Source organism: Meleagris gallopavo, chromosome 1 (genome assembly GCF_000146605.3).
Source record: "Meleagris gallopavo isolate NT-WF06-2002-E0010 breed Aviagen turkey brand Nicholas breeding stock chromosome 1, Turkey_5.1, whole genome shotgun sequence".
Taxonomy (NCBI): domain Eukaryota; kingdom Metazoa; phylum Chordata; class Aves; order Galliformes; family Phasianidae; genus Meleagris; species Meleagris gallopavo.
In genome coordinates this window covers 29,399,720-29,409,393 of record NC_015011.2, presented here as the reverse complement: position 1 = coordinate 29,409,393, position 9,674 = coordinate 29,399,720, and the positions used below count along the sequence as shown (strand labels likewise).

General features: G+C 40.3%; 1 long non-coding RNA gene across 1 annotated transcript; it reads right to left on the bottom strand.

The window, feature by feature from the left end:
- Positions 1-4,112: 4,112 nt before the first annotated feature.
- Positions 4,113-9,423, bottom strand: LOC109365971. Its single transcript, XR_002111905.2, has 3 exons — positions 9,246-9,423; positions 7,883-8,105; positions 4,113-6,518 (listed from the first exon to the last, which is right to left on the bottom strand). It is a non-coding gene; the product is annotated as an uncharacterized LOC109365971 (long non-coding RNA).
- Positions 9,424-9,674: the final 251 nt, after the last annotated feature.

The following is a 9,674-nucleotide window of genomic DNA, read 5'->3' as shown; positions in this document are numbered from 1 at the left end:
TTCAAATTAAGTTTTAAGTTTAAGGTAATATGCACTTCAAAACTCTCCTGGATGCAACAGCTCAGTGCATGTCTTTGTGTGTGACCACCAAAGAGTGTGGCAGAAGTTATTCAGTTCAGAGGGGCTGTGGAAAAAAAAATGGCTAAGGTATGAAGAGAAGAACAGCAGAGGAGGGCTCTGTTCTTGTGCTGTTTGTTTTACTTCATTTTCCTAAATATTCTGGAGTATGTTGCAAAAAACTTTTAGCCATCTGTCTAACGGATATTAGTGAAGTGAGGACTGTGTTAAAAATAAAGTGCCAGGTTGTCCTCTGCAGAAAGTTAATAAAAAAAAGGAAGTGAAAGACTGCTCATTATTTTTAATGACTCTGCTTTCCAGCAGAGCGCCTGTATCTCCCTGCCTTTACATTCTGCCTTATTTCAGTTCATTACAGCACATTAAACTGCTCAAGAGAATGACGGCTTTGTTCTAAAGCACGGAGTTTATCAGGAGGCCCCTGGCCCAGCCTGGCCAGGCTGTTAATCACTGCCCCCGTGCCAGGAGGAGGATGCCGAGAAGAGCCCCACAGCCTGTCTGCCTCACAGCGAGCCCAGCCTGGCTACCTGTGCACTGCTGCTGCTCAACACCATGCACATCTCATCATCACTGTCGATTAAGCAGTGCTTGATGACTGCCTGAACATTTTCTGAATGCATATGTCCACATTTGTCTCTCTTATGGCTCCATTTGACATGAACCTCTCATATCCCGTCAACTGATATTTGCTTTATTAGCTTTAAAATATAGGATATGTTTGGCAGTCCAGAAGATGAAGATACATGAGTGTTCAATTCAGACCACAGCACCATGCAGGGCACCCGGGGCATTCAGCTGCATCTTCAGGCTCCTTGCAGGGAGCAGACAGCAGGTAGGAAAGCTAAAAGCAAAAGCTGGTTTTCCAGATTTCTCAATAGCCTTGCTTGCAAAAAATACATGCTGTGATTCTTTTAATCTGAAACTCTTCAGCTATGCTCTCTGCATAAATTGAGCTCTATGTAACAACAGCCAGGTCTTTGCAACGCTACATTTACAGTGGTTTGTAAAGGAACATAAGGTATGCATTTTCTAGGGCACAGAGGAATCGCTTAGAAAGGGTCCACAACCAGGCCCCAGCTCATTGCAAATTTGTTTGACAGCAGATGGAGTTGTCATGCTTTGCTTTCTCTTCATGCTTACTGGTGGTTGCGGCCCTGGTACAATCAGGCACAGCCAGACTTGCATCCTGCATCTTAAATATAATGCAAACCTAACAGTCCTATACGCAGTGGAGGAGCTGTGTTGTTTGGGGCTGTAACAGGGAATGTGGGGAGGCCTTGCCTAGCTGTGGTGATAGATGGAGCAACTCCCTGCTCTTTCTGTATGCTTCCTGTGACTGATGCTCCCAGTCCTCAGCTGCTTCTCCTGGGGGCACATTTGTTCGTGGCAGTTCATAATGTCAAAGGCCTTCCAGCACAAGTGGTTCCATTGGGAAAATGGCTTTCAAGAGCAGCCTGGTCGAGGGAATCGAGTTGAATGGGATGGTAAGGAGATAGTGTCGATCCTTTAAATTTTAAGCATGGCAGGCTGGCTGATATTTTTAATTTGCTTACCTTTTAACACAAGAGTGATTTAATACTCACAAGACACATCTTTTTTCTGCCTGTCTTAATCCACAAAATGAAAACTGTGACCAGAGTGTATTCCCCTTGTCTAAACACTAGCATACTGGTGTTTAGAAGAAAGGGCTCCACCATGACTCTTCCCAACTGTCTGCAGAGTGAAAGGAGTGCTTTGCCCAGGAGGAAAAATTAGCTCATTCCTGTGTGAAAACACTGCATGGAGTGAGGCAGAGGGTTTTTTTTTTTGTTTTTTTTTTGTTTTTTTTTTGTTTTTTTATGGGGGGGAGGAGAAGACAGATGAGGGGCTGTTTGTTTTCCAGCTCTATCAGACACTAAACTTGGCAGTACCCCTACAAGGCACTACAAAGCACCCTTCTGGCTTAGTCGGTAAGTTAACAAGAGAAACATTTGATAGATGCCTACTGGCAAGCTAATTAGAAGAGAAGTGATTTGCTGGATTGCAGGAAAAACAAAAGGAGAGGAAAATGTTCAGGCAGATCATTTAAGGTCCTCATCCTGGGAGAGAGGGAGTAACTGGTTTCATTTCCCAGAGGCTAATCCTGCTCTAATTGACTTATTATTAGACTCCAAAGGAAAACAGTCCATGTGGCCATGACAACATGCCCAGGGAATGCATGACTGGCTGCTGGGGGGAAGACACATGGGGAGACAATAGGTTGCTGTGTATGAAGTGGCACAGAATCACATTTGTCACATGCAGATCTAGGCAGCACACTAGCCCTAACTGGGCACACTGGTTAATGTTACATTGTGGAAGCGGAGTATTAAAGACAACCTCATGATTCATGTTGACTCAGTGGTTTCAAACACGTTGGTCTTCCATGAGAAAAACACAACCTCTTCCTAAACACAGACCAGACAACCATGGATCACATTACGAGAGCAGACAACACGGTAAGCTGTAAGTTACTTGTGAAACACAAAACACAGATTTATGTATTTACAAACCAAACTCAAAATACAAATATACTGGTATTGCTAGAGGCAGTCCTATGGACATGGTACTACAGAGCTTCAAGAAGATGCTTCAAACTACTGTAAGTCTGGGAGCTGAGCAAAGGCTTAAGAGATTTGCATTTTTCAAATTGAGAAAATCTCCTACGCTTTCCATTAACACTTTGAAAATTATTTTGAGACTCTAGCTTGCATAATTCAAATGCATAGCTATAAAATACGGAGCTCAAATTTGGGCTACATTGCACTGTGGAAACCATGCTCAGTTTTGATCATTTTGTTTGATATGGACTTTTTGGTATTAGAAATGCACAGAAGACATACCATTAGAAAAATAAGAACTATTACAACATGCCTAAAGAATACAATTCATTACCCAGATAAACTTTCAAATAAGCAGACATCAGTGCGTGCTAAATTGCAATAAAATGCCAATGGAATTATGTATTTCCTCCATAACAGGCTAGATGATCTCATCTCATGTGTGTTATTATTGGGAATACCAAATTTCTCCAAGGAAGCGCAGAAGACACAGTAATGTTCAGGTATGGTTAGATAATGTAAATATATTGTAACTTAAAGAAATCAAACACAAAGATAAAATTTCACCAAAAAATACGACTATTTAGAAAAATTCCTTCTACCTCTCAGTTTAAATTTTGTCTAAGATGTATTTTTCTTCCCAAAATCAGTGGAAACGTTTTTTCTTCGGAAAGACTTGAAAGGAATAAGCAAGTTTTGTAAAAAAAAATAAGACTGTGAGAGTCTCATCAAATAATTAATTACAAGCTGTATCTTGGCAAGAAAGGTGTAAAACTTTGGTACCATCTGTTGAACCAGGTTTTCTGAGATTTGGGCCAGGCTTTTTAGGTATGCTCTTTATTTCATTGTTTCCAAGGAGAAACTGGTGAAAAAGAGCAGCCTAAAATTAGGAGACCAGAAGTATTTGAACACTGCTGGAGTACATGTATGTGTACGCAGTGGGCATTGCTTGTAAAGCAAAAGCTTGCTATATAGAAAAGAGCCAAGGCACATGACTCATTGTCTGCCACAGATGTCTGCAGCTTCTCCTGGGTTACAGCTATGGGGAGGCAAAAAGAAATTCCTTGCTGAATTCAGCACGTTGCAGACAGTAAAAGAGACACATGCCACCCAGATGAGTGCAGAGGCTCCTTTTGCTCCACTGCTTCAATGTGGGAGCACTTCTGGAAACACCTGGGGATGTACTTGGTGACTGCTGGGTCAAATGCTCAACCTGTAGTTTGTCAGAAAGGAGGAGGGAGGGTGCAGTTCTAACAGCTTTTCCAGAAGCATGTTTTTTCTGTCCTACAGATAAAGACATATACCTCTACATTTTGCTGAAATATTCTGAAGTTAGAAAATGTAAGAAATTACAAAAATCCTTTAAAACTTTGGTCTTACTACAGACTTTTTCGTTGGAAGAACCAGCTGCTGTACCACACTATAAAATAAAAATAAAAAAATAAAAATAAACACAGGTGGTAGCAGCAAGGAAAAAAGCTCAAGGAGAAATTGGTACATTTCTCACTTATTAGGACATTTCCTTGATTTTAAGCATAATTTATTCTGTTTCAGCTGCACGGTTTCTGCACACTTCCTTTGAAACATCTGTAATTCTTTCTGGCATAGATCTGAGGCAATACAGTGCAGCCTCATCTGAGAAGAATATCATAGGAGAGTGAAAATACACCATAGCTGTAAAGAAAATAATAAGCTAGCATTCGAGGGCTTGAATGAAAAAATGGCTTTGATCAGAAGCAGTTGAATTTCATCTCCCAAAGACTCAGGTAACATCAGCAAGGACACTGATACCAGCCTTCTGATGCACGAGCAGTTCTGGGAGACCCATCCTCGCTACAGTCCTAGACTCAGTAAACCTGAGTGCTGGTGGACTTGCTGTTTGTGGATGACTGACATTTTAACTCAGTTACACATTTGAGTCATGAAGCTTCTTCAGTGAAATCTACCTCAGAGAAATAAAATGTGACTGGGGAGTCAATTATTTGTAGACTAATAAGGCAAAGTCCTGAAACATGCTTTCTGCAGAGCTCTCTGTGGGCTCTCTCCTGCTGTGAGGCACCACAAGCAGGTACCCTTTCTCACAAACCTTATAAGAACTGAGTAGCTTTATAAATTTCATTAGCCCATGTGAAATGCAGGCAGCAGGTGCAAGGACATTCTCCTGGGCAGATGCACAGAGAGCATGATCTCAGAAACTTTGATTGTTTATGACATTTTAAGTGGAAAATCTACAGTTTTAGCCAAAAATGGGTGTATTACCCTTTTTGAGTTTAGTAGCTATGGGTTTCTGCAGAGGGAATTGAAGTGATACAGATCTCTTGTTCAACATGCCACCAGACGGGAGGTCCACTGCTTTAGGACAAGTAACTTGACCCACCTTATTCATAGCTTCCCCTTTGTGAATCAGTGATATCAACTTGCTACTACTGGAAAGAGCAGCATATATGAATACTTTTTAAAGTATTTATATAAATACTTATATATTAAGTGCTATTTTAAGTAAATATAGGCACCATGGTTGCCATGTGAGGCCCACAAAGAGCTATAGGATTCTTCCTTAGTAGAGTACTTCAGTACAAACACACATTCTTCGATCATTTCACTCACTCTTGGAGTTCAGCAGAGGATTAACACTGAAGAAAGACTACAGGTAGATCTGCTACGTCCTGTACAACACAGAGTGGGATCCCACGTGCCAACAAGCTCTTGGGTCTATGTGGTATAATGCTATGGCCTGCTGAGATACTCACTAAGGTCTCAGAGTGGCATGGCCACATCAGCATAGCATCCTGCCTGGCCTAATTAAAAAAATTGAACTCATTAGGGCAGGCAAAGTGCCATATTAATTAGATGGTATAGACACAGTCCTAGTATCTAGACTTGTTAGCAGTATAGCATAGCCCTTGGATTACATGTTACCCAGCTAAATCAGAGCCTTTCTTCTCTGTAATCGTCATTTTGGCACTGCTCACAAGCACTGGCTACGCATGGGCTTTAATCTGTACTGTTTTATTTTTCTTTAATACTAACCAGAACTTAACATTCATCTCCTTGTTTTGTGGGCACAGTTCCTGAAATAAGATTAATTTTGTCTCAAGGGGTCACTTTCCAGTAGCAAACCAAAAGCTGTGTGAGAGAATGGAGATGAGGCAAGGAGAAAGAAAATCAGGCTGTGTTGCAGAACTTCAAGATGAAAATTTGCAAGGATCTTTATGAGGAAATGCACAAACCTACAGCTTAGAAATTTCACATTTGAAATGACCTCCACACATTCATCTGGTCTTCTGCAAGAAGCTGGAGGTTTCCCTGCATGTTTGGCCACGGGCCGCCTGTCCACATGGATGACAGTCACACATGGCTCAGATAAAGGGCTTTGCTGAACTTTAGGATGGCTGTTGTTTCTAATTTCATAAAGGTCTTGCTAAAATGAATGAAGAGATGAATAAGCAAATAAAGTCTCCCACTAACACACAACAAAATGTAGACCTACAGGTCATTACATGGACCCACTTCCCAATGAATCCTATTCAACAGCCTGTCTGTGAGCTCATTCACCTCACCCTGCAGCCCCCTGACAGCAGCTGGTTTTGCTAACCTAAGATGACAGTACAGGTACAGTAACCACAGGTGAACTAGACCTCCTAAAGGTAATTCTTTTTGTGGTTTCCATTTACCACTTCCATTCTCATCACCTAGAATATTCCAAAAGGATAGACATAATTATTTTCCTAAGTTATTCTAGAGGGACTTTGAGAATGTTAATATTTATGAGTTAATATCTGGGAAATCAGATTTCTTCATACCACAATGTAGCCGTTTTGAAGATCCTGAATCAAGGAAAAGGGAATCCAAAGGTTCAAGTGTCTGAGAAAAAAAGAGAATATTTTATTAGCTATGATCTTTCTGATCAAAGCAATATCAAAAGCATCTCTGTCTGCAGATAAAACAATGAAGAGTGTGGAGTGGGCAGAAACTTAACACTCATTCTGTGCTACATATGCCTGTACTTCTGAATTCCCTCCCCACGAAAAAAGAGCATCAGAGGGGTTCATTCTGCAAACACATGCACACATCTCCACTTATCAGGCTGTGAACATCTTTATTTTATTCCATTTCAACTTGTAAATAAATGCAAATTGACAGGTAAAGCAAAATTCACAGAAAAGTGTTTTACTCGAGAGCAGACAAGAGGGGGCACTCCTGCATTTCCTACATTGCAATTTTTGATTTGCAATAGTTGGTTGGTAGGAAATTTATATTAGATGGTTCTTGTTGAAAAAGGTTGCCGAAAAAAAATAATATAGCAACATATAAGCAGAAAAAATGTTGGAGAAAAACAAAATATGAGGTGTGTGGGTGATGCTAGATGTCCTGGTGCATCAGGCTGAGATGTTTGACTGCAAATCTGCTTAAAAGGGAGGAAAAGGTGTTGCAGCAGCAGAGGTGGAAATAGACCCTCCTTAGGGTGAAAGAAAGGCTGAATCATAAGTATAGTCCACAGCAATGAGCTGAATTTGGCCTCAGGCCTCTTGCAAGATTTTTAATTCTCAGGGTAATGAAAAAGAGCTGGATAGGGGCTGAGAACAGCTGAAAGAGATACAGCCTGAAGGGTAGTCCTCATTTTACTAATGAAACAGTTTGGGCTGCCTACACAGGGTCACTCAGGAAAGCTAAATAAATCAATCAACTGAAGGTGTGAAGTCAATTTATATAAGTTACAGCATATTAAAACTCTGTGTGAATAGTTTCATTCAGGGTAAATAGCTTTAGATTATTGCAGCTTAAATTTCTAGATTAACAGAAACAAAATATGTTTTGATAGCAAAGTAAAACAAGATGGAGAGAGAATAAACATCCAGTTAGTAAATTAGTCCTACAATCATGGCCTTTGTTTTTAAGTAGCAGAAAATCTGAAGCTACTCAGATAGAAAAATAAAGTTTATCGTGCATTATATATATCATGCAACAACCTTAGATGCAAAAGCCTTTAAGCAGCAGAAAGCAATAGGGCACTGAAGTACAAAACTCACAGTGTTGGCTGTACCATTCCGAGACCCTGCACTGCCCAGCTTTCTTTGGGGGCACCCCAAATCGGTCTGAACCCTATTCCTAATGCATACTGCAGAGTTAATTAGCTCTTGTGTAACTTGTAACTAACACATTTTAACTGAATTACTGGAGACTGGTACTACCAGGAACACAGTTCTTTTGTTAAACACTATATTTACCTGCTAAGTTAAGTAAAACATCTGTCAGTCAAGAGCTCTGTGTCCCTTCTCTCTCCTTAGCATTTCATCAGGCTCTGCTCAAGTTTTCTTTTTGCACTGGTAAAGTAAATCATGCTTGTGGCTTTTTTGTTGTTTGTCGGCTTTCCTCGTTGCAGTCATCATCACCCCAGGCTCTTCAAGAGGTTTGCTCTGCTATACAATTGAAGAACTTTCCGTCCTAAAACTGAATTAAGCAAAAAATAAGGTAACTGGCTGTAGTTAGCATGTGTTTGTGGACAAGGAACACACATTCTTCACTGGAAAAGCTGTGCAGCAGAACCTCAAGATGCATGGTCCTAGTTAAAGTCATTGCAGATTCTTTATGTAAAAACATTATCTATGTATGGCTGATTAGACACCCTGCATAAAACTAAGATATTACTAAGGTCACTTTTTAAAAGTGCAATCAGCAGATAAAATGCACCATCTTACGACAGTTTTACATTGTCTTTTGAACAACCTGATAAGAAATGTACTGGTTTTCCTTATTTCAACCTTTCTGATAAACTGGCAGGAAGAAACAGCATTTGAAATTTATTGGTGAACATAAAGTTTTTAGAAATATTTGCGTGTTGTAGCAGTGCACTTGCTCCCAGATTCTGAAGAAATTCACCCAATTCAAGACAAGTGTCTGGGAAAATGAAGGCTGCAACATACTAAGCAATCAGGAGACTCTGGAAAAAAGAAATAGCATTAACTGAAACATATCTAAAGCCTTAGAAATGCTTGCAGCCTACAGAAATGCTTGCCTAGTGTTTCAGGCACTAAATTTTTCTAAGGTCCTCTCTCCAACAATAGCAATGTTTTTCTTTTCTCATCCCCAAAGCACCCTTTCCTTTAGCTGTCCTTTTGGTCTTCAAGGCACCTTTCTCCTCTCTTCTAACCCTCTAACACCCAAGCTGCACAGTCACTGGCAGAAGCCCTTTAGTTTACCCATACTCTTTTGGTATATGCTTGAAAAGCCATCAGAAGCACTGATGCAGCACAGCGTTTGCTAGTTGCTAAAAACAGCCTCCCTTGTGAGCTGAAAAAGGTGACACTCCTCTTGTGCAAGACTGTATACTAAATCTCTGAGAACACATACACACAACCACTAGGAGAAAGAACTACAGTGACCCAGTCTTACAGGGTTCTATGAGTGACCCATTTTCAGGCAGAGCTTAGCATCATTCAACTCCTTCCAGTATCAGACAATACAAGAGTCTCTTTAGAGCTTGAATGAACACTCCCCTCCTGCTTTTATATAACCCTACAAATTAGGATTGTAAAAAAATTAAAAGATAGGTAGAGGGAAATAATCTAACTCTTGAGAATAAGAAAATACCTTGAGCTTATGCATATGTTTGCTCATAAACAACATTATTAATACTACACGCAACTTTTTAAAAGCTATTAGAAACAGCAAACTGAGAAGGGTGAGAGCAAGATGTTCTATCTCCTTAAGCAGCAGCTGAAACAGGCTCTAAATTAATCAGGAGTCTTAGAAACTCTAATAAGAAGGGGCTGATGAGAAACAGCTGCACCCAATCCCTATAAAAACCTTCAAAAAGAAGGGAATTAAGTGATAATGTCAGTGGAAGGGAATATCATCACAGGATGGTCTCCTGCTGCTACAAAATGCTTATGCAAAACCAAATACTTTTCCAATGGGAAATAATTATGATGGGTCTCAGTCCTGTTTTCGGTTCTTGGACTTGATTTCAACCCTCCAGTGTGGTGATGCAGCAGCCATTTAGGAAAACTAAATTTTAGC